Here is a 25652-nt window from a genome sequence, read left to right as displayed (position 1 = left end):
GAAATTTTTATGAGATTGTGTGGAAAAGAACAATAATTCTGAAACCATTAACTATTCATTTTCCTTTGAAAATGTGAACGTGTTGTTTTAAAATGATGTTCGTTGCAATAAATCCAGGAGTTAAATGCAAGTAGGTGCCACACATGAAACTGCCTTTAAGCCTCATAATGACAAAACTGGAAAATATAAATTTATTGTTTTATTAAATGACATAAATTTTAAAATGCCATTGGAAATTGAGATTCTGTTTCCCCCGTATAAAACCTGTCTGGCAGGTGGTTTTGGTTTTATTTACATAATTCCCAATAATGTCAAGTATATTTGGTTACAAGTAGAGTATTTTATAGTATGAGCAAGATTTAAAGCTTTAAATTCCCAGTTCTATGAATGTCATTACCTTCTGCTGAATTCAGTGGAAGCTGAAGGGACTCACAATCTTGGAGGCTGAGAGTGAGCAAGAGTAAAATAAGAGACTACAACTTTCAACAACTGCATTCTTCTTGTTGTATGAGGGTTGAGGCCACGAGTGTTTTAATGCTCCTTTAAAACTACCTGTTGTCTAGTGCGTGCAGTGTCAGGGCAGCGAAGGCCATGCCCTGCCCTGCCCTTCTAATAGCATAAATTAAAGGCTGATGCTACGCTTTCTCTTTTCTCTGGCATTGCTGTAAATGGCTCCTGAGAAGACTCAGCCTAACCCATCCTGCTGTTCTGCTTGCTTCCAGCCAACAGTCTTCCATTTCTCTTGCACCAATTGAATGGGAGTGAGACTGCCAGGTAAGTTCACACAAGCAGCAGTTCAGTGTTTCTTTTTTCTCATTTGCGCACCACCCCCCACCCCTTTCACCAGTCCACACCAATTTTACATAAGATCACTGATTTGGATTTATTTGGTCTACAGTCAGGAGACAGTGAAGCTCAGTCCAGTGCAAGAGAAAAGGCAAAACCTGCAGCTGGAGCAGATGGAGAGAGAGGAAAGAGCTGGGCTGTCACTCTCAGCAGGAGCCTGCAGCTATGCTGGATTAGGTCTAACATGAAATTATACCCGAAATTCCATTCTAATTGCCTGCCTCCTCCAGCAGCTAAGACAAATAAGAAGCAGCTAGCCTATGACATGCAGCTTCCCTTCCCTTTTTCTGATACTCAGAGGAGAGAAAAGGAATTGATGTTCAGGCATTTTGTTGGTCCCATGTTACAGTGAAATTTCCACCATACAGAACAAAGTGTTCCATAGGGGATAATTCTGTCCAGTATATGATTTCTCTCTCTCTGCCATCAGACGAGCAAGAGAGAGGATCAGCACTTAGAGACAAACCCTAGGATGAAGCTCTTTGGGGAAGAGTTTATCATTCTGTATACATTTATAATGGGCTTAGCAGAATGGGGAACAGCCTTTGGGGCTGTAACAAGACAAATGTTTACATACTAATATGAATATAGAATCATAATGGAGAAAACATGCGTAGACACTGTTGCTACTAGAAGTTAATGGATTGCAAGATTTACCACCAAGAGAAAAGTGTGCCCCTGCTGGCCTGTCTAAGGGCCTGGATGGTTGGTCCACCATAGTAGACAGGACTTTTCCCATTGATTCAGCAGACTCTATCTAGGTTGCTGGTGTGTGTGGTATCCTAGATAATAATCTTTGATGACTCTCACTCAGTATTGACTAAGATATATGAAACAGAGATCATGAGATCAATAGTTCACGAGTGCTGTATTACTGCTTTATTTCTCCTTTGTGGGAAGAATCCCACTCTCCATTTTTTTTCTTTCCATATGAACATCAAAATGTACTGATCCGTATACTGAAAACTTTGCTAGTAAGCTCATCCTCCTGTCATTTAAAGATGATTCCTATCTTTAGCTCTGTGCTCCTTGTGAGATTTTCCATATATTTATCTAGTCCATGGTCACCAGACCAAATAGCAGTTGACATCTGTTTATGCAGTTAGTGTTCCTTACTGAATCAAATCCAATGTCAGTTCTACTCAGTGAATAATAAAGTATAGCTTTCAATGCCTATTAAAAACACCACATTGGTGGGCTTCCCTGCTGAAGAAATGTGTAAACTACAGCCAGATTTAATGGGTTGGTTTACACATGGATCACCTTAAACTGCATATGAGTACTTTTAATATTTGCAAGGATTATCATCTCTGCTCAAAGTAAGCAACTGGGAGGAGTGATACAGCAACTTTTTCCATATAGAAAGGTTTTTTCTTCTTTATATTTTCATTCATCAAAAAGATCCAGGATCACTGGCACAATTGACATCCATCAAATGAATAATGGGAATGAAAAGAGATTTCCATGAGAGAATAAGGTATGAAGGAGAAAACAGTTATCAAGATACAGTGGAACAAATGTGCATTACATGCATTAAACAGCAAATGTTAAATTTACTCTAGTTGCAGGAATTTTAAACTCCTTGAACTGACTCATTTTAAATCCAGGCATCCTATTAAGGTTCATCTGAACTTGCTAAAACGAGAAGAGCTTTGCAATTCTAATTGCAATAATATCGAAATAGAAGTTTCTCACATGCGTATGAACAGCACCATACTAGTAAGCAACATAAGCACTATGAAATTTGAAAGAACAGCTCTTGTGTCTTTTGTGGCGTAACTATGAGAGGTTTGACCAAGCAAAGCCATAGTCCATGATAAAGAACGATGAAAAACAATTCTACATCAAACTACCCTTCTGTAAAACTCTTTGGTTAGAAATACTTATCTGTGGCCACTTCATGCAATTTGCAGCAAATCACTGATCAGATGTGTGGATATATCTCAGGGTACCTCTTACTGTATTACTGAAATACCTTATTCAATAGTTTTTTTGTAGCTGTCCCATAAGGAGACAATGTTTGGACCCAAAACAGTTTCCAGAGCTTAGATGATCCTTAGGATAGATTTATGGAATTAGGATCAAATAAATAATTGTGGTATTTCTTGATTCCATAGCTATGGAGCAATCATTTGCCATCTTTGTCTGACCAGTTTCTCTTCCTAAAACAGTCACACTGTGATTGAAGATTTTGAAATAAATTCAGTGAAACTGCTGGAGAAATTGCCATTGCAATCTGGAACTTCATATCAATTCTGCTGGCTGCTCGCTCATCAGTTTTCTTTTACTACCGATATTAATGAGATCTGCTTTTTTTTTTTTTTTAGTACAGTTGATACTGTAGGATCTTATACTTTGCCTTACACAATTATAATAATTTTTTTTTTGTGAGGTGTGTATGTGTCATAGCCTAAGCGCGTACACAGATACACTTTCCAGAAGTAGCATGGGCAGAAGTTAGAGCTTGCTGATGAAACCGCAGATGTTTGACAAACCTTGGAATAAAGCTAAGATCTCCTAAGCCCTAGAGCTGTGGTTTCATTGTTGCCTTTCTTAACATTTATAAATATGTATTGCATTTCTGTCCATTAATGTTATGTCTCGAAACTGTGCTATTTCAGCTGGATTTAATGCATGTGCGTTCATGTATTTTTTCTGGGGAACATATTTAATACATAATCAATTATTAAAAAGGGGGTTATATGCGCACGCGAGGAAATTGAACGAAAAGGAGACATCCATACAAAACCAATTTTTGTTGGCTGCATGACTCATTAATGAACCTTACTCAGTGCTGCTATTGTGCTGAGTGCCTCATAATGAAATATACAGGGTTAATAGCTGCAGTGCAATGGGCTTAAGTAAAACCACAGCAGGTGTGTGCCTTAACGAGGTGTTAATAGGGAGGCAGGTGCATGTAAATATGGAGTAGGAGGGTACAGGAATGGCCAGGAGAGAGGGCAGAGGAGTATAATCGAGGAAGTGCTCCAACAGCAGTTACAGAGTCATTTAAGAGCTGAATGTGCTGTGGTCTTTGATACTGACAAGTTAGATCTGAAAGACTTCATCTATTATAAAACATTCTGTGCTATTTCTCGTTCAGCAGAGGAGGCTCGTACTAGGAAAACTCCAAAAGATGGCACTTGTTTCTTTATGTATTGAAGTAAAGGAGTTTTCCCCAGATAACACCCATTCCTAACTCAGTTCACATGGATTGGATGCACAGGGATGCACAAGAAGGTCATAGCTCCAGTTGTGTAATATAGAAAACATTTCTGTTTCTTGCAGAAAACAAAGCAAAGCAAAAGAACCACAGATATTGACAGCCAAGTGCCTTACACTCTTGAGTTGAATAAGTAATAAGAAGGACTAAAATCAGTCTACCTCAACTATCGGTGCCAGAGAGATGCAGTCCTGCCCAGACAAATCAAAGTCTTAAAGTAGGAAGTGATTCACCTGTTATCAGATGATAAGAAACAGCATATTTTGGGGTGCATAACAGTTGACCACATAGGGAGCAATTGTCAGGAGTGGCCATACCACCACAGTTCCAGAACTGTGACTGTACAGGTCAAGCCCTAGAAAAGCACTTTTCTGAGCTTCCCTCCTCTGGAAAATCAGATTGTTAGTATTTTTTGCTAAAACTATCTGCAAACTCTTTCATTCCAACCCTGGAGCACCAATCTCTCTCAGTTTTGTTTTACTATCTTCTTTATTTGGTTTTGCAAACTATAATCACTCACACACCTTAGCAACTGTGGCTGTAAGAAGAATAATTCACACATCAAAAATATTCCTGGCCAGCACTGCCACAAATATCACATTTATTTTTCTCCTGGCTAACTTCTTATGGTGGAACCTTCTAGTAAAACCCTTTTCTCTCTCCTTTTTTTTTTTTTCTAATTTTTTTTTTTTTAACCCTGAAGTTAGTGGCTTCCTTTTCTGCAGCAGAACAGAAAGAAAACCTCTGAATCTGGAAAATAATGGTCCCATAATGTATGCTTCCAAGATGTTCTGAAATTACATCCTGTTGCCTGTTCTACTCTGTGGTACATATTAACCATGTTTTGGTCAAATCAGAGGAGCTTTGTTTGGAAGACGATGCATGATTAGTGAAAAAAATGCTTTTATTAGCACTTTTCTCTTATTACTGTTTATATTTCTGACAGATTCATCTTCTTAGTTGTGAAACCAGGAGTATATGTTAAGTTGGCTCCAAATGTCATCCTCAGGGTATTTCTTTAGGCACCTGACATGAGTGCCATTAGCTCAGATTACTCAATTACCTGCTGGCATTCTGAAGGTGCCTAAAGAAATAACACGAATACATTGCTGGAATTTGCATTAATGGGTAGTAAAAAATAATATATATAGACCTGAATTCTTTGACCTCTTTGTGGTTTGTGTTAAAAATGAGTGAACTAGGATCTCTTATGTTAGAACAGCTGCATGCTTTTTAAAAGGCTCCTGAAAGTTATTTACTTTTAAAAATGTCTTTATTTATAACTTTTCATGGTAGAAAATTAAAGCAATTTCTTTTAAATCAGACTGCAAAGAAAAAAGAATTAAACTGAAGAAGCAGAAAGTTTAAAGACAGCTTGAATCTTATGGAAAAAAAATAAAGATGCTAACTTCTGAAGGTTCTTCTTACTTAGTAAGGGAATGTTTAATTTTTTTTCATAAGGGAAGCTGACAGGCACTTTGGACAACTTAACATGACATTATGAGCCATAAATGTGACGCAGCGTTTCATAAACTTGATAAAGTACTTCCAAAACAATTGTTGACTTTTAAAGACATCTGACTTCTCTGAAAGTAGGATATTTACTGTAAGTGCAGATTATTGAGATTCTCAGCTAATTTGTTACCTGTGCTTCTTTGACATGTTTGTGAATTCATAAGAATTTTGTAATTGTAAGTCTCTATGAGATTATTGTGTTTTAAACCAGACTTGACAGCACAATAGACAATAAAAGAAAGCATCAGTTGTACAAGGTCTGCTTGTACAGCAAGACATGAATGCCAACAAGGTGAAAGATAATTGATAAAGAAACTGAAATCTAAAAACTGCATGTTTGTTTCTATACTGCATCCTCTCCACATCACTCTCAGGATTCAAACATAAAAATACTGTTGTTACAATAAGAGCAGCTCTAATAAAAATGGAAGCATTTAAGAGTTAAAATAAAGCAGCTTTCCATCAGAATGCTACATTAAATAATCTTAAAAAGATAACACATATTTAAATCTTCCTATATACACAAGACGGTTTCCCACTGTCAGCTGTTGGTGTTACATGCAGATATTCCTACACTACTATTTTCTTGAAATTAATTCCGCTTTCAGCATAATGAGCATCAGCGAATTCAGAGTTTGCTACTCAGTAGACTGAAAAAAAGTCAGCATTACATTGATGGATCAAGGAATCTTTCGAAATTTGGACACAATCAAGATAATGGCCTCAACAGAAACTTCCCGCTGTATTTGTCAGTCATTATTATAATATACAAAAAGATGCACAGATAGCTCTGTTAGATGAAACATTTTAATGTGAGAACAAACTATTGCAAATTGAAACTGAGCCTCATTATAGAAATGTGCTCACCACTATAGATGACAACAAAAGAAAAGAAACATCTTTCTGTTTCTGTTCACCCAAAAGCTACTGTCTGTCTGTGCTTTCCAGATACGGCCAAATATAAGACATTACCCCCAAATATAAGACATTCCACTAGCAAGTAGAAAGGGTAGTTTCACTGTATTACATTTACGTATCTTCAGCTATCATCACAGGAAGAACTTAAGAATGGGAATACCTACCTCCTGAAGCAGTTTTGAAGGCTGCTTTACAAATCTTTTTTAACTGAGCTTGCCTAAGAAGTTCCATTCCCCTCTCCACTCCAAGCTTCTTTGCCACGCTACTGTTTGAGCTACCATGTGTAATTGAACCTGAACAGATTAAACTTATCTGTGTTTATAAAATTTTTTCTTCATTCAATGATTAAATATCAGAATAAATAGGGAAAGAGATGAACGCCTTGATGCGCAGATAATGATGCCAAGACTTTGCTATCAGCAACAGCCAAGCGTTCCACAAACTGTTTGCTCTGAAAATCCAGGCAATTCCTCCAACAGCACTGACCTATTAGTCCAGTTAGGAATTTTTAAGAAAGTCCTGAAATAAGGTGATGGTAAAAGCCCATCTATCACTAGAAAAATGGTGACATCTGGAATGAAATGTGAATCATGGGAGAGACAAAAAGGAGTAATGAATACGCTTATACACAAAAGCCAAGTAATATGGAATAAACTGAAGTCTTAGAAGTCTTACAGCATAATAAAATTGACACTTAACAGGCAAATCAGAGACTTTGGTGAATATAACAAAGGGTGGCAATACTGGTCTAGAATAGTACAGTTACAAACAGGAGAAGCAAGGAAAAATGAAAGGCATTTCAATATATGCCAAAAATTGCACTTTTCCTGTAGTTCTGGAGTTAAGAAGGAACAAACATATATCTGTATAAATGTAAAACTGGAAAAGAACAGGCAAAATTTCACGATGAGCCTGGACTATTTCATCTGAAGAAGACGATTAATACCACTTATTTGAACAGAGATAACCATGGTCATAGAAAGGACAAGAGGGGACAGAGTTTTGTTTTAATTGTCCAAATATCCGCGGCAAAATAGGAGGGCACAAGCAAGTCCTTTTGACACGTAATATATACGTTTCAGAAGATGGAGAAAGGTTCCAGAGAAACAACAATTTATACTAGAGTCTAGAGAAAAAGAGGAACCGTAACAAAGCAATATGGAAATCAAAGAACTCTTTAGCATAAGTAAGATCAAAATGCTGCAAAATGACTTATCGGTATGAAAACAAGACCATTTTCTGCACACTGTGATTCAATCTTTTTCATACAAATTAGTTGCAAAACTAAGATTTTTCATTTTAATAAAGGCAAATATGGTGTGTCTTTAACTGGTAAAGCATAAGTTTAAGTATTTAGATGAGTTAGGTGCACTTCAGGAAGCAAGACTTGCTAGAAAATTCACCTTGAAGTGTTTTTAGAGCAAGTCAAGGTAATCTCTGAAATAGAAGTGATCATTTTCAAGAATGTGGGAAGATTTGGGGAAGTCCTGCAGGACTGGAGAAAGAAAACACAGTAACTGTCCTTAAAAGAGGAGGATAAGGGCCTTCAAGTAGACTGGGTTTTAGAAAAGCACTTTGCTCAAAATGTCAAGAAAGCACAATATGTCCCAAACTACACAGAAATCATTGTTCAGTTGTGCCTTGAAATTGCTGGATACATGGTAATTTTCTCTCAGCACATTCACAGATGTAATTGCCTGGATTGGTGCATTACTAATTGCTAGAACTGTGACCAGTAGAACATAAGAAGCTTGAGGAGTGTTTCCTGTCAAAGACAAGACTAAGGACTCAGTTTGATGAGCGTGGGCCTGATGGCAGATCTAGGACTCTGAGATTACAGGAGGAGAGAATGCATGTCCCTCTGTCAGGGAATCTGAGTCAAGCTGGCACAACATGATTAACTTTGTGCCTCAGATTGTTTTTATTTTTACATATTTATTTTTCCCTGCCACAAGATACAGATGAGTATATTTAGTTAGAAAAACATGTTTAATTGTACTTTGCATAAATTCTCATTTAGAAAGAAAACGTTTTTCAAATAAAGTTTTTTAAATGTTTTGTGAGACATCTGGACTTTTTTTTATATAAAGGATCTGAAAGGAATTTAGAATCCCTGACTCCTTGTGGTTCTCACATCATCATAAAAAGGCAGCATATTAGAATGTGTTTGCTGCTGGGAACTGACACTTCACAATTATTAAGGAACTAAAATGTCTTCTACCAAGTACAGGTTTGATCCTGTAGTGCCTAGAAGTTTTGCCTAGGGTCCTTTCTCAAGATGACTGTGAATTTTATGCAAGGTGGGGAAGTGTTTTGAGGGCTTGTTTCCTCCTCTAATTCCCGAGTACAGGGATTGATCACATTCATTCAAGTTTGGTCTATGTCAGGCTGTACATGCAACATTCATACTGGGCAATAGTGACAGGCAGGTGTCAGAGACATCTTTTCACTCCCTCCTGCAATCAAAGCAGATGCAGCAGTAGAGAGAAGCTCAAACAGCGTATTTTTCATAAAGCAGACTAAATGCTCCAGAATCTTAAGAAGAATAATCAGTACAGTATGATTTTGTCTCCTAATTTTATCTCAGAATGTATTTGTTGCTTCCCTGGAAGATCTGATTTATAGAGCCATGTGATCACATAAAATCTTTTTTTTTTTTTTTTTTAAATAAAGTACGTTTTAAACTGCTTGAGTTCCAAAGAGAACCAGGAAATCATAAACTTGCAAGAGTGAAAAACATGTAAGACAAGAACCAACAGGCTTTTTGAAAATTATTTTCATCCAATATTTTGGAGTTCATCTTGTAATTTTTATTGGGCTAATCAACTAAAAATATTCTCTAACTAAAATATTCAACTAAAATATTCTCTTGGGCATTTGCTGGAATGATGTTCTCTTATTCTCCATGGTTAAAAATTCACAGTTGTTATGAAAAATGAAGGGAATTCTAGTCAAGTGCTATAGAAAAGTGTACAATCCCAAGAATTTTCAGTTATCTCTAAAAACTGAGGTGCCCATTCTCCCTTGGCAGCTAGATGTTTAACTCATAGAAGCTCTTTCGCAAATCTCACCTGAAATCTCTGTTATTTTCAGGTAAGTGTCTTGCCTGTTGAGCTAAAGGACCAGAATTGACTCTTGCACAGTAGGTTTCTTATAATTACTCACAATGGGAGACTCCAGTCACAGCCAACTCTTGGAATCATTTCTGAGTCTCTGATTTCTAACATTCTTCACTTCTTCACCCCACGGTATGAACAGACTGCTTTATATTACTGACAATTTATGTTTTCCCTCTAACACCCACCTACGTAACATCTATGTTGAGCATTTACATTTACACTAATAGCCCCTGAGAATCAATTACCATAAGAAGATCTGTTCCTTTACACTTCAACTGATGAATCAGTCATAGGTTAAAACAAGAGAAGGTAAGAAGCCAGCAGGTCTGCACTGATTTTTTAAAAACACTTAAATATTCTCTGGATACAGATTTTTTTTTTCTGTTGTGTTTATGTTCAATATTATTTTACCTGCTTTCAAATATGCATTCATAAATGGATTGAGCAAAGAAGCACTCAGGATTAACTGCCTGTTTTATACACTCCGGCACTGTTTTGTGTCCTCATACACTAGAATGCAGTCTGTTTGATTGGCACACCCTTGTGGAAGCAGCTGTGATAGCAAGCCAATGCCCGGCTGAAACTCAAGGCAGGCCGGAGCTATCTTTGGAAAGATGCTGCCCTGGGGGATACAGAAATAATCTCTGGAGGTCCCCAAAACCTGCAGTTACTGCCAAGCCTTGGGAGGAGTTCTGCCATGGAGGCTTTGTCCCCCTTCACAGGCAGTGATTTCGGAGTCCTGGTGAATAACTTCTCTTTCTAAAAAGCTTTCAGTGATACAGTCCTGCAAAATCCTTTCTACTCCTTTCTAAAGCTTCTGAGAAACTATGGAACTGTCACCTGTGCAGAACCTGATGTCCTTCCCATTTTGTCTGTCACAATCCAAGGTGAAATGATAAAGTAGTGGCTTAAAGAATCTTACTCGGATTTCTAGAATAGAGCTCAGATGGCCAAAGTTAACTAACAACTGCTTTTTTTAAACCTTTTCAAACTGTTTAGAAATGCCTTCTCTTTCTCACTGATGATCAAACTGACAGCAATATTGCTTATTTAAAAAGGTATTTGTTTTCCATTAGTTCCTCTGCATTTCTACCCATTTCCAGTATTCTTTATGCTTAGGCCATAATGGTCTCAGAGTTCTAATACCATAGGCCATGGCAAAATCTGCAAAGCAGTCTGCAGGCAGAAAGCTCAGAGAGAACCTCTCCAAAATGGGTAGATCTCCAGTGGCCTTTTCTCCACTGTATGGTTTCCTACAACACAGGTAAGGCTGAGCCCCAATTTTTTTCATTTAAGTGGTACCTTTCCACAAGAAAAATTACTGGTGAACTGTTACCACGCCCTCCTGGAAGCAAAGAGCTCTGCTCAGAAAGTAATGCAAAGAGCCTGGATATTCATTGACAGTATGAGTCTTTTGAACACTGCCTTTCTAACCTATGATTATCTCACTTATGTACAATGGTAAAAGAGGCACTGAATAAGCAAGATAGATATCAAGAAATATCAGCAAAATGCTTCCTAAGCGCAGGCAAAATTAACAAGAAGTCATGTGAAAAAGCAATTTAAATGCCAATCTCAACACTCTTGAGCTCTTCCTAATTCTGAAGTTCACAGTGGGGAATTTATAAAACAACCGATTATCAAAGGAATTCTTTTTTTTTTTTTTTTTTTTTTTTGAGGAAATTCATTTCAGTTTAATTAAAACATCCTTAAAAATAATTTGTAAAGGACAAATATTTTAAAGTTAATGCAAGGGAACATTGATACGTACAGTTTCCATCTGAGAAGTATAAAAAACACATGAATATAGCTTGTATTTACAGTCTCACAGCAATTTCCAAATAATAGCTCCTTATTTTAGAAGTGAAAGTACTTGATTTCCAAGCCTCTTGTCTCTTATGCATCATTATCAGTATTAAAAAAAGAAAAAGAGGGTTTTCATGGTCAACTGTTAGCCTCAGTTTCCTGCATACAAGTCTGGTATAATGACAATGTATAGAAAATATATAAAACAAGTATCTCCTTGCAATGCAACCACTGTTAAAAAGAATTTGAGAAATATCTGAATCACCAAAGCCAGTAACATCTCTGACTTTGTAAGCACTTGTGGGCACATCTGCTAAGAGAAGATTACATTTTTATGTAAACACTTTTTGGAGTGGAGCTCCAGTTCAAGTAGCCCAAATAAAGTAGGGAAAGAAACTAACATGAAAGAATGTCTTGCAGAGCCTAAAGTTTATGACAGCAGGAAACAAATGACAACTATAAGCAGAATTCCAGACAACACCATGCACAACACTGAGAAAGTACAGGTGTAGTGGTTTTGTTTCTTAAGAAACTTTGCAGTGCACAGTATCATCTCAGTTTCCTGCTGGCTTTCCTGTATTAGTGGAGTACCCTGGGCAGCAGTACTCTGCTTAGGGACTCATGAAAACGGCACAACACTGCTGTTGTTATACTCCATTAAAGTGAAATGTGTTTTACTCCTAAATCAATCAGAAGATAGGAGATGCCAGGCTCCCATACAGTGATATAACAAGATGTTATTCTCCTCTTTGCTGCTAAGAAGCACAGTATTTCAGTTGCAAACACTTAAATAAAGAAACTGATACTGTACTTTGCCTGCTCACTCAGTTTTCAAGAGAAAAATCTTTCAATATTTATGTTTCCACAGTGAGCAAACCCTCTATACCTGTCTACTACTAATGACAGTATTAATTAATTCCAGAAAGTATCAACTATGTCTCCCTTGTGAGGATTTTGGCCTCACCAAGAAGATGTTTTCTCTGACATTCCATGGGCATGGTCCAAAGTCCATACAGCCAGTTGGGCTCAGTCAAGTGTGCTTTTGCTCAAGTCCTGCATGCTCAGGTTATTTGGCACTCATTGTTAGTAAAAATCCATTTCTGCCATGATTGATTCTTGTATCCCATCTTCCCTCTATAAAATTGTTCATTAATCTTTCCAATACTTACAGTTATCTTTCACCTTTCTCATATTGTACATTGAATTAGCTCACATTTACTTTAAGCTTAGTGATCAGAAATGGACACAGCTCACTTGATGTCCTCATAGTATGTTAAACTGGGGAAAGATGACCATGTATCTGAGCCTTGACCTTTTACATGATTCCTATGTAATTGTGCCTTTTCAACATTTTACTTTGCTATTATCATATATTTGCAGTGTAGGCCTGTTTTCCATTGGCCCCCAAACTCAAAGATGTCTTAGGTAAAAACAATAAAATTTCATCCTTGGGGCCATTAATTTCCTAGTTTTTCATGAAGTGCCACAAGTTTAACTTTGGTCCATGCAGGGGTTCTTCTCCATTTTGTTGAAACCCATATTTAAGGTAAAATAGATAATTTAAAATGACAATTGAAAAAACAACATTGTCTCAGTCTAACTGCTTCTAACTGAAGTTAAAGAATGTTACAGAACAAATAGGGAAAATATCAAATATGTAAATCATTTGTGAAATTGAGTTAAAATTAATGACAAACAAAATTTAGTTCCCTTTGTGGTTGATTTCCATTTAGCTGCACCCAACAATAAAATAGTTATCAAAGAAAGCTACCAATTAGATTTTAATTCAAAACATTTCCAGAAAACAGTTCCCAAATCTCAGTTGATATCTCTCCAACAACCTCCTAATTGCAGCAAGTTGGTGGTAAAGAAAAAAAAAAAACTGCTTTAAATGAAAAAGATGCATTCCGTCTGCTGGAGGATGCAGTATCCTTTTCTTAATTATTCCCAGAATTTACACTATACATGAGCTTCCGCTGCAGACTATATATAGACAGATAGATGTGTGTGCATCTGTGTGTGTGCATACACACATGGATCGAAGCTGAGAGGAGGAGAAAGGAAACACAATTGTATCAAAATCTAAGATATGTATCTAATGTTCTATCACTTTTCACGAAATGTACTTTGGGGCAAGAGTTAAAAAGACTACGGAGTTTAGAGTTGAGGGATTTCTTGGGGTGCTTTCTTGGAAGGAAATATGTAACTAGGGTGCTTTAGGATCATCAGGAATTCAGAATCACCTCTAGTTAGTCTCTACAGAGCCTGCCCGATCTCAAAGCCTTATGTATCTTTCACTATTCCTCCACAGAATAAAATATGTCATTTTACTTGGAGAAAGTTTAGTTTTCCTCCACTCACCTGCATGAGATAGAAGCAGACCTTCCCATGATTCTGCCTTCACCTAATGTCAGACAGCACTCTTCTGAATCCACTCAGTCTAGTCCTTGATGTTTTCCTCTGTGCACAATCAAGCCTGCTGACAGCCATCTATACGGTCCTAAAAAAAAATCAAGAAAAATGGCACTGTGACAACTGAAGTCTCTTCTGCATAGTAAGAATTTTATCCACATAGTTAAAAAAAAAATGTTTAAAATGCTGTATGTTTCAACAGAATACTTTCAAGCAGATTATCACTGATATTCTTCAGACCTGAGAAATCATTACTACTGTAAAAGATGTCCCACCACATTCCATGTTGAGTAACGAAAGCACTTTTCATGATTGCAGGTCAATGGGCAACAGGTAGCTGCTTACCGCTAGCTTTTCTGTTTGGAAACGATGTAACCCTGTAAAAAATGTGGAACCTTTCTAAGCTATAGTTTAAAACATTGGCAAATGTGGTTATACTACATATTCCTGTTGTGTAGTATCCTTTCACTTGAACTACCAGAGAAGATGGATAAGCAAACTGAAGTTGAGGCTAAGGTTGTAAGAGGACAGCACTAAGCATCCTTTGTAAGGAAGGACTAGATCAGCATGCAAGGAGAATAACAGACATTTATTGGCTGACAGCTTCATAAAAGCTCTGTTCATAAGTGCTTTTAAACAATATCAGGCAGCGCATCTCCTGGAGTACCTCTCACGTAAGATTGGTGCAATTTTTTTTTTTTTACAGCAGCTGTAGTCTCTGAGATCAAGGCTACTGTAATGGCCCTAATTATCTAGTGTTGCTTGAACTTATGTCAGAGGCTGAACCGACAATATCACTCAGGATAAATGAAAAAAAAATCTAGGTATGCAGATCCCCCTAGTTCTTCAGGGCCAAGACTGTACGAACAGAAGTTTATGCATGGTGTGCACATGGATGTAAAAGATCCTACTATGATCAGTTCCTGCATAACATCTAAAAGAGAAACTGAGCAAAATATGAGGTATTACGCACACAAAAGTATTACGTGAGAACAATAGCATTAAATTAACAAATTTGGGGCATGTTGCCTTTACCACAGTACACTTGCTCTACTTTCTTCATGCAATTATGGTGAGAATAGATTTTTTTTTGTTTTTCCAGAAAGCATTCATGGAGAATCTGGCATCGTCAGTACACATTATATTAACTCAGATTCAGTGTAAACATTTGTGCCAATGAGACATCACCTTTGTTTCCTCATTTTGTTTTGCAAATTTATTTTTACATTATTTAAGAAATAATGTCATAAATAAAGAAGATTAAATAAGTAAATAAGAAATTAAATGTCATAATAACCATCAATTATGTGAAAGGACTTTCTGTAGACTTTTTGTTTTCATTAAAAAAAAAATTAAAAGAGATCTAGGGTCTATAGCAGAGTAGAGAATCAAATGATATCAGCACATTCTCTGTCAGAACAGATTCAGTCAATTTATGTATTCAAAGAATTTGTATTGCTCTTTCACACTATGCTCTACCTCTCTGTTTTCCTGCATCTTTTACTTGTTCAGTTTCATCCACAGAAGTGTGCAGATGACTTTCTTTCCACTTAATGATAAGATGAGCAAGTAACAAAGCAGCAAAGTTTATCTTTGTTTTGTAACATCTGCAAAAGCTGTCTTATTTAATAAGGGATTCTACTTCAACCCGTTCTAGAGGTAAGGTGAGCAATAACATTTGGATCTAGATTCAAACCTCCATGAAGTCATGGTTTATTTCAGTTCAAGCATTACAGACAGAATTGGCTTTTTTTTTTTTTCCTTCAGTAAATGTGATAAATAAACGCATGAGCCCTTTTCAAGAGAGAAGAATGTTATTTCTCAGTGAAAGCAAAATTATCAGCTATTGTCACAGGCACCCATAAAACAAATGAGAGGTGGAGCACTCTTTAGCAAATATTTTTCACCTTTCATCAGAGAAGTGTGGGCTGAATAATTGCTTTGACAAAGATCTGTGTCCCTAAGATCAAGATTACCACACATACCAAAGAGGCGAGAGGAAAATATCGCAACTAAATACCAAACAACAACAAAAAAAAATCTCTTGTAGCTGTGATTATCAGTCAGACAGATAACTAATCCCTGGAAGGCTGCTGTGGAGTACTGTCCCACCATCACACTGTTGTATCTACAAGAAAGACACGGAAGTCACACACTAGTACCCACAGACATCCACATATGTTGGCTTCATTAAAATCATATTGTGCTTTTTGCTGCATTTTTTTTTTTTCTCTTTAGGAAAGTGTCCTGTCCCAGATGTTTTCTCCCCCCATTTCCCTTTTTAAAACACTGGGGACTCTGCCTCCTTCTTCCTGTGGGTAACTGAAAAAAAAAACCCACAAAAAAGGTCACCATTTGATCTCTGCTTTGTCTCTTTCTATAATAAAATGATCTTCCTTTGTATCACACTTTTATATGCTCGACAACTATGCTTGACAGTTAGTAATAAAACTGAAGTCATAATCTGCTTTCTGTTAGAATAGTCATCTTGAAACCCTTTAGTATTCTTGTCAAAAATAATAATTGCTCATTGTCAACATTAACCCTGATGAGCCTGCAGATCCATCATTCCCATTGTTCAACAATCTACAAAAATCTCTTTCTGAGGTAAAGGATGGAACACTGTTGCCTCTATATCTTACTATATCCCTCTCTTTCAATAATACTTTTTGGTAGTGTTTGTTTGGAATGGTTCAAAACAAGTTCATTTAAAACTTTTGTTATAATAACAATAAGGACTTTGACTATGTTAAAATCATTCACTGTAGCTGTTTTTATTAAGAAATGCCAAGTATACATTTAATATAGAAAATAAAAATGTTTTTAAACAGAAAGTCAAATCTGAATGTTGTACCACATACAGTATTTAGGGCAAATGGGAGTATGGCTGAGATAATCATTCACAATCTTTTTCATAGAATTTTTCTTGCTCAGTATGTCTTAGGTGGCATCTCTTCACTTGCGTATTGTAGGATATATACACTACATACAGAAAGATGGAGACATGATTGAAGAGTCTAACGCGTTATCAATAAGGTCACTGGAAAAAAAAGAAACTTTAAAATTAAAAATAAAAATAATAAATAAAAAATAAATAAGCAGTTCAAAATCTACCTAGATCCCTATTTGGATAGGTAAGGAAATATAATACACTTAATGATGGAAATTCCTGTACCATTTAATGAAATAAATGTTACAAATGTTATCTCAAAAAAAAAAAAAAACAACCCTGAAAAGATAGCAATTTCATGAAAGAAAAATAAATAGACAAAGCTATAAAAACTGTTCACTGAATTTCAGTCCAAGAATTAGAGTGCAATAATTTTCTTCCTCATGATTCCATTTCTTTATATTGAGTAAACTTAAGGGAAATGGTAGATGCTGTCCTGGCACTTTTATTAAGACCAATGAAGCAGCTGACTGTTGGAAACACCTTTCTCTTAGCATGAGTTGAGACAGCATGATTTGCCTTGCTACCAATTTCAACACATCTTCTAGTGTATGGTTACTAGTTATGTTAATGTCAGTAGTTGTAAAAGCTGCTATCAGGGCTGGGCAATGTTGGAATGAGTTACTTAGTGACAAACTAGAATCAAGCTTGACTGAATGTTTATATAAAAAGGCTGGGCAAACAGCAAGCATAGATAGTCCATATATGTGTGAGCCTGCTTCAGTTCCATGAGATGGATTAAGATATCTTTTGGTCTTTAAGATCTCAGTAGTTCTGTGCCTACTGTTCAAATCCATACGGCTCCATCATCATCATCGTTTCTCCCCACAGTCAGGTTCAGGTAGCCATATTCCCATTATGTACAGTAAGGATTCTGTGTATTTGTTGATGTAGTGCAGCATGCTTTGTCTTTCTATACTTTTAGCAAATGAACCAAAGGAGTGTCTTAGACGAAATATTCAGTATACATCCTCTTCAAAAGGACTAGGAACAATAACAGCTCTTAGAAAAGCAGACTGAACTTGAATTAACACACAGCAGGGTTATACACAGAAACTCATAGTGTATTAAAATGTTAAGTCATGTGAACTATTTTACTACAGGCTTCCTCAAGTGGCTCTAGGTATCTCAGTGCTCCAGCCTACCTCCTACTATCATATCTTATCAAGCATCATGTCAGTCTTCTGTGAGTTGGCTATAAAACTGAAATTCTTCAGAGATGAACAAATAATGCAATCCAATTTCCCAAAATATACCAGATGGAAAATTTTACATGAAGTAATCCTTGATCGTATTCAACTAAGTGAATGTCAAATATATATTTGTGTAAATACCTATAAAAGAGTATTCATATTAGTCACTGACTAGCAAGTTGCTCTTCTATTAGCCTTCTTGGCTTTGAGTAAGAAAGAGAATGAAAGTTAATCTTGGTTTTGGATCACCAGGAGATGAACCATGACTTCTGAACAGTATAAATCATTTCTCAACTTCGCCTAATTATGCTAATGCCTCTAAGGAAATGTGAAGCTCAGTCCATCTGTCAGTCAGAATATTCTGAATCCACACCATTTGCTCCATTTTAACTGTTTCATAAATAGTTTCTTCTATCCCCTGTCAGCAATATACACATTTCTGCATTGTTTAGCCTTTTCTTTGGATAAATGTGACACTGAATGACAATGTAATATTCATTGTGAAATACACAATGTAGCCAGTAACATATAATATTAATTCTAAATGTGGTTATAATTTGAGAATGTAATTATGCTAAAAATATATGTGCTTAACACAAAAGTATGAGATTTATAATGAAAATTACAGTCATCTTCAATTGTTACTGACCCTCAATAACTGTTAAAATATGAGAATTTGATTAGGAAAAATATGATATAAAATGTTCTGTGTGTAATGATACCGGTACCACATATGGTGTTATAGAAGATCACATTACGCTTGCATTTTCCTAACTGGAGTTGTGTCAGAGCAGTGAAAAACAGAGTTATTTTTGTTGATGACAAAGAGTAACGCAAAATTGCCAGTATCTTAAATGTATCAAGAGTGGTTAAAGATATACTTTGAGATTTTGTCCATTCACAGAATGTAATAGTAGAAATATGATCTGAGAAAGTACATTTTAAAACCTGCCTTTGAGCAAAACAATAATGTTGCATCTTATTTGGGTTCATTGCACCTAGGCCATATATTTTAATTTAGGGAGTTATAGAGAGAATTTTAAATTATGATTATGTCAACCCGTTGACCTTACTATGTCCAATGTACCTCCTAAAAATAGCGGGGAGACTTTCTTCAATGTCCAACATGATACGTAAGTGCAACTACTGTGAGCTACATGACAAGGTGCAGAGAATCACACAGTAGCTACACATGCCTTTTGACCTTGGGGGCATGAAACAGTACCGGTCCTGATGCAGTTAGACAACTCAGTCCACAGTGGTGCTTACACTAAAAAAATCCTGCTTCTTCAATGAACACAGCAGTGTGCTTAAAGACCTGTCTAGCACAGCCACCTATGCTCTTTCTTGTGTGTGTGTGTGTGTGTGTGTGTGTGTGTGTGTGTGTGTGTGTGGTTATTCTGTCTCATTCCTGTTTGATTAGGGTAAGCAAAGTGGTAACCTATGATTGCTTCTCATGTGCTTTAGGCTTCCAACTAAGTTGTGTCATCTTAATGCTCACTATGTTGACTGTGAGTGCACACTGCTACAATTAAATTACTTTTACATAAGAAATAGAGAAACACCACAATATCATCCTTGGGCAAAACAAATTTCTGAAAGCACAGTGTTCTTTAATTTTTTGGAAGGAGAAGATAATAATTCTGTGAATGCTCATAGCCAATGCTACTATTTGCAAACCTTTTCGTTCTCCTGTCTCATGTAAGTGTGCTGGGATACATCTTAGCTATTGACTTCTTATTGTTTTTAAGGGGAAGCTTCCACAGCCTTCATCTCACTTGCTAGACATTTGCAATTTTATTTCTTCTGTAGAAAATGAAACTCATTGGGTTTGCTCTCACACTTGAAGCTCCTCATGCAATGATCTTGCTACGTTCTAATGACAGGCCAGCCTTTACAATGGACGTGTGCAGTTTTGGTCATGTAAAGGTCTGGTCAGAGTTTGACAGGGCAGCTGCCCAGGATATGTGTATTGGTTGCATTTTATGGCTATATTGCATTGGTTATAATGTCAGGATTCCAGTTTAAAGGACCAAGCTAAAACTCTGATTAAAGCTTTAAGGAAGCTAGACTTTTACATGCAAAGATTTGTAAAGCTCTTCACACTGCTGGGAAATACAGAGTAGGCTTAGACGTACATGAATACATAACCAAAGGTTCTCTCTTTCTTTTTGTGAGGTACTTCTGTAAAAAATGAATTGAAAACAACACAGTTATAATGGTACCTGCTTAACTAATCTGCTACCAAAATACAATCTTAGCCTAAATAATATTTTTTAGCAATATCTAGGAGACTTACCACACAACGGTGGTTTCACTAATTTCCAGTCTGTTTGAAAGTATGAAATAAATGTCTCTAATAAGGATATCTCCTTAATAGTGAGCTATGATGGTAGTATGACCAAGGCAACAATCTAAGACCTCACATATTGTTAAAACTAATAGCATAACCTGGCCTATAAAATTACATTTGGATTTCATTTGAGGAGAATCAATGTGATTTTATAGCTAACAGAGAAATGTACATATTTGATATCAATTTACTAAGTAATCTTACATTGGTAGTTATATCTAAACATTCAGGCACAAATCTGTGCTGACTGAGAAAAAAAGGTCCACATTTGATAAATATTTCCCCACCTCCCCATGCCCTGCCCTCTTAGCACTGGCTGAAATGGCAAACTTTCCTACACCACATATAGCAAAGTCATACTGAAGCAATGCAAATACATTTAGGATCACAGTTCCCCAGGTTATTTTTCTTCATTCAGTGTTTCACCCTTCTACTTATCTCCTTGATCCAAAGGACAACTAGAAGTTGTCCTCCACCAGTTAGGGTTCACTACTACCCCAAGAAATGCTGTTCAGTGTGCATGCTCCTGTGTTACTCTAAGTAGTCCTTGAATGCCGCTTCTGACAGAGCACTAGATGAATCAGTATAAAGTTGGGAAATATGTAATCACAAAGCACCACTCTTTCTTCAGTCAATTCCCAAGGTAAAACAACCTTAGAGAGCTTTGTATGAGTTCAGTTAATATTACCCAGATTTTGAGGACATAAAATGGTTATCTTGTAAAATTTACATTCATACTCCAAACATCACAAAAAGGCTACTGAAGCAGCCAAATAGGTGTAATTTTTTGTATTTCAAAGTGGACTAAATGGTTTTACGGTTTTAATGTAGTGTGTTCTGTTGTGTTTTTGTTTGTAATTTTCTGTTTGCTTAGAAGTGGACAGACTAGTCACTGTCTGCAGAGGGAACTTCAGAATCACCAAATACCCTGGCAAACATCTAGACTTGAGCTCAGTCTAGCCAAAAGCAATGTGCCCCAAAAAGAAATTCAAAGAAAGCTGTATTCAGCTACAAAAAGACATTCAATCCACTTCACAGAGCACAGAGCATTTAGTGTTGATTTGGTTAGTGCAAATGTGATATTTGCGTCAAATTCTTGTATCTTTAGAGTAGGTAAGGAAAAGGTCAGCCAGAGATGATTCTGTTTTTTTCTAAGTGGGACTGCATGCACAGTATTCTTTGTGAAAAAAAAAAAAATGAAGTCAGACAATGAAATGATACACAGAATATCCAAATACATCATCTCTCATGTTAAATCATCTATAATTGCATTGACAACGAGTGACTTCAGTTGCCGCATGAACAAGGTGCCCATATTACAGTGTATGTCTGGACTGGTTAGAGCTTTCTCTTGATTTCTGAACCAAAATACCATCAAACCTCAAAGTCTCACTCTCTTCAACTCACAGTGCTTATGAATAGGATCTTTCTTAAGTTATTGTTCCTGCTGTTGTGTGCTGACAGACCTGCTCCCTTCTCTCTCAGAACCAACTGAGAAAGAATAATTCATCTGGGTAAGGGCAACGGAATCGTTTGTATTGAACCTGCAGAGAACTTTAATGATGTCACTGAGGAAGGTTTTTGAGATGTGATGCTATGCTACAAACTATTTTTGTTTTATTCATCTAAAATTCTTGTATTTTCTTTTAAATACTGTAAGAATTTCTTTGAGGACAGACTTGAATGTAAACCTAAGGCTTATTGTATCTCCATTCTCTTTTCTGCTTTACTAATAGGTGAGATTGGAAGGGCATTGAATTATACAAAAACATTCATTACTCTCATAATGACAGCTTTGCACTTAGCCTCTGTAGAAAGATTTAGAATTTTTTTATGTACAAGTGGCTTAAAATGGGAACCCAGCAGTCCAAGGAAAAGATTTACTTGTAGTCTACTTGCTACTATGTTAATCTAACAGGTATTTGACAAAACAAAAATAGCAAATAGGCCTGCCAATATTTTGACAATAGGGGAAAATAGACTGTCTCTGTCTAGATGGAGGGAGTAAAGCTGTGAGAAAAGATGAGAGAAAAAAGTGGCTTTGGTCATGCTCACCAGTTGGTCAGTATGATATCTTCTGCAGATAGTACCTGAACTTCCTGTCTGTATGTGTGTGTGTATATGAGGAGGAGCCAAAAACAACACCTATGGACCAAGACACCGGTAACAGAAATTTGTCACAAATGTTGCCAATACATATTTATTACACTCAGCTTTCCCTGAGGATGCTCACTGATACTGCATTTGCTTCTTCAGCTATCAGTTCTGACCTACAAATAATACACACTGAAAGCTTTTATAAATAATACAGATATATTTTTACCAAAAATATTCATAATGTCAAAATAATTCTTGTTAGCCATACAAAATGTATGATTCCAATGACATCTAGCGGGATTCTTAAAATATTTTGACTTTGCTGATATGTGAGTGTTTCACATTAGCCTGCTAATTTTAAAACTTCATCTACAACCACTGACTACACTACAGATTATTGCAAAGGCCTCTTTATAACAGGCAGATCAGCACTAGAGTGCTGATTTTAGGTGTTTTATTACTTCATTCCTCAATTGTGACAAAAATCTTGGAAGCTCGAGTGTTGTAGAAGAGATATCATTGTAGTAATGGAGAAAAACATTTGAATATTGTAATCAGAGAACTGCTTATCTTTCTATTTCCAAAATGTTACTTTATAATCTTCGCAGTGCTGTGTTTTCTTATTTAGTTTCCACTGGTTTAATTGAGGCCAGGCTATCAACACAGATAGTTGATTGCATGATGAAGCTAACTATGTTTGTATGCAGAGTTTTCTGAACCTTGGGACACTGAAGAAAATCAAGTCTGATCACAAAAGCTGTTGATAGCATTTATATATAAAAACACAGGTGACTCAGACAAGCATTTCTTTTTCCTTGCTGAGTTTAATATACATTGAAGTAAGAGTAACATTCATGATCCTCATCTAGGAAGTCCAGACTAAAGTATACTGCCTGATTTCTATTTTCTACAAAGTAAGAGTATGCAGTCTACCTCAAGACACTCAGTTAAACAATGGTATCTTGGGTGTCTCACTATGCATTACCTAAGCATCCTGTAGGCTAAAGCTAGTCATAAACTTTTATGGAAGAACTCAAGAAAAACAGTTAATCAAACTATTTTTATGTGTCAAAAAATAGCCTTAAATTTAAAAAATATTTTTGCAAAAACTTTCATCAAAAATAATTATCTCCAAACTATTCAGCCAGACCTGGGCAAAATTTAGCAATCAAAAAATATTTTTTAATTACAACTACCCTCTCCCAAGATTTTAGGGATTCATTTTCAAACAAGATGAAAATCAAAATAGTTATTACTTTTCTACTGGCAACTTCAGAGGAAGAGGATATTCCCTATCTATTTTAGAAGTTAGTAGCCAACTTTTCATTTTTACCTTTCACAGCCCCTTTATTAAAGCAAAGTGTTAGATTTAACTCTTTAGCTGCTACCAAGCTTTTCTCAGGTCGTGACCAAAAAAAGGACCTACTTTGTGCTTCTGGATGTGTTAGGGTCCGTGGTCATACAGCATCAGGTCAGATCCCTAGATGGCATAAACTGCAGCTGTACTGACCCAGGATCACTGAGGCTCCCACCTAGTAACCAGAAAGTTGTTTTGCAATCTCTGTCAATACTAGGCAGCTCTTTCCAGAAACTTAGAACTGGAAGTATCTGTGGTAACTTGGATTCCACTTTGTGATAACTATTGGCACATGTCAATTTTCTAATGGCAACTGCTGTATGCAGAAATGGCCCAGAGGACCTTCATGCAGCCAGAAAAATAACTTTTTTTTTTTCCATGGCAGAGAAAGAAAGAAGCACCATCAGCACAGTCTGCTCATGCTGCTGTTGCTGTTTCTGATGTAGACACTTTTGATGTCCTAAAAGCTGTTGCCATTGCATCCTTCTCTGTTGATGCCACTGCACATCCTTGGGATGTGAGCCAAACACCACTTTCTTTGTACTCTCCTGCCAAGATGTGGAGAAAGATAATTTTAACCCCCTATATTCCTTCAAAATATCGAAACACTGACTTAGGCTGAGGAGAAACTTCTGTAGAACTCACAGCAACAGGCAAGAGAGCACTCATACAGTATCAAAGAATGAGCAGTCAGATTAGTTTAGCTGAAAAGCTCTTGTTTTTTAGTGAAAAATAAAAGCATTTCTTTCAATTAAGTTGCTGAATGTGTTGTCGCAACTATTGAAGATACTTCCACTTCTGTGTTGCATGCCTGGCTTCCGGCCTTACAAATTACAACTGCACATTCACCTGCATAAGCTAGACTTAAGAGTATTTCCACACTACAGGGTTTTTTTTTCATGGAAAATAAGTTGAGAAGGTCAGAGTTTTGGCTTTGTGAAACTTCATCAGTAGGATTTTGCCAAATCAAAATCAAACATGGAATGCACATTCACGTGCTTGTTCTGACTGACTCATTGAAACTGAGCATAGTGGGTTGTGGTGGAATGTTCCACGTCTGACTCATCTCTAATTTTTCTCAGTACAGGTCTTAAATTCTGCATCTTTCAGCCTCTCTCTGTATTCTAACCCCACATTCATTTATGGATAGTTTCTTCTATTAGCAATATAGTACTTGTACTTACTGCTAAAGCACTATTTATTGAAAATGGTACTATTTAATGGAAGTGTGGTTGTTTGACTCCCAGCTTGTTACACGTAAACGGATTTTAAATTGTATTTGTTTAGACTGGTTTATAATACACAAAAGTAAGAAATGTGGTGATTTTCAAAAGTCTAGGAGTAGCAGCAAAGATTGGAAAAGATTTGGCATGGAGAAATATGAGCAAGTAAAGGTCAAGCTCATCGCCAGCAGCAAGGGCGCTAGTAATTTTAAAAAATCTTTTGTTTCAGACTGTTGACTACATGCACAACTATCTTTAAAAGTAGGAATGCCACCTCTGTTTCTTGACTTTGTTCTCTCTATTTTTTTCCTATTCTTTTCTTTCTTTCTCTTTTTCTTTTTTTTCCTATCTGTGACTATTTCTCCTTTTTCCCTCATTTCTTTTATCTTCCTGAAGGATTTAAATGAATCTTGATAATCTTTTCTAAGTTTAAAAAATATCTGGCTGTAGCACCAGGAGACATAATATTTTCAAGATCTTATTTTCCCAACTGGGGACTTTGGAGGCAAACTGGCTAGGATTCGAGTTTGCGTGGAGAGCTTGAAGTGCAAAAAGAGTATCTGCCGACTCACACAGCTCTTCCATCTGCTTTGAAACTTCTTTTTCAATTTAGCTATCTTATCATGTTAAGTGAATGGCA

The 25652-nt window shown here is 36.5% G+C and overlaps 1 long non-coding RNA gene across 5 annotated transcripts in view; it reads right to left on the bottom strand.

The window, feature by feature from the left end:
* LOC110401034 overlaps positions 1-25652 on the bottom strand; it is a 363261-nt gene that overhangs the window by 72890 nt on the left and 264719 nt on the right. For all 5 annotated transcript variants that reach the window (XR_002440210.1, XR_002440212.1, XR_002440214.1 and 2 more), the window contains exon 5: positions 13789-13927. This is a non-coding gene — a long non-coding RNA (uncharacterized LOC110401034). The remainder of the gene's footprint in view (positions 1-13788; positions 13928-25652) is intronic.

This window comes from Numida meleagris, chromosome 6 (assembly GCF_002078875.1).
Source record: "Numida meleagris isolate 19003 breed g44 Domestic line chromosome 6, NumMel1.0, whole genome shotgun sequence".
Classification (NCBI taxonomy): domain Eukaryota; kingdom Metazoa; phylum Chordata; class Aves; order Galliformes; family Numididae; genus Numida; species Numida meleagris.
This window is presented reverse-complemented; position numbering and strand designations above follow the sequence as displayed.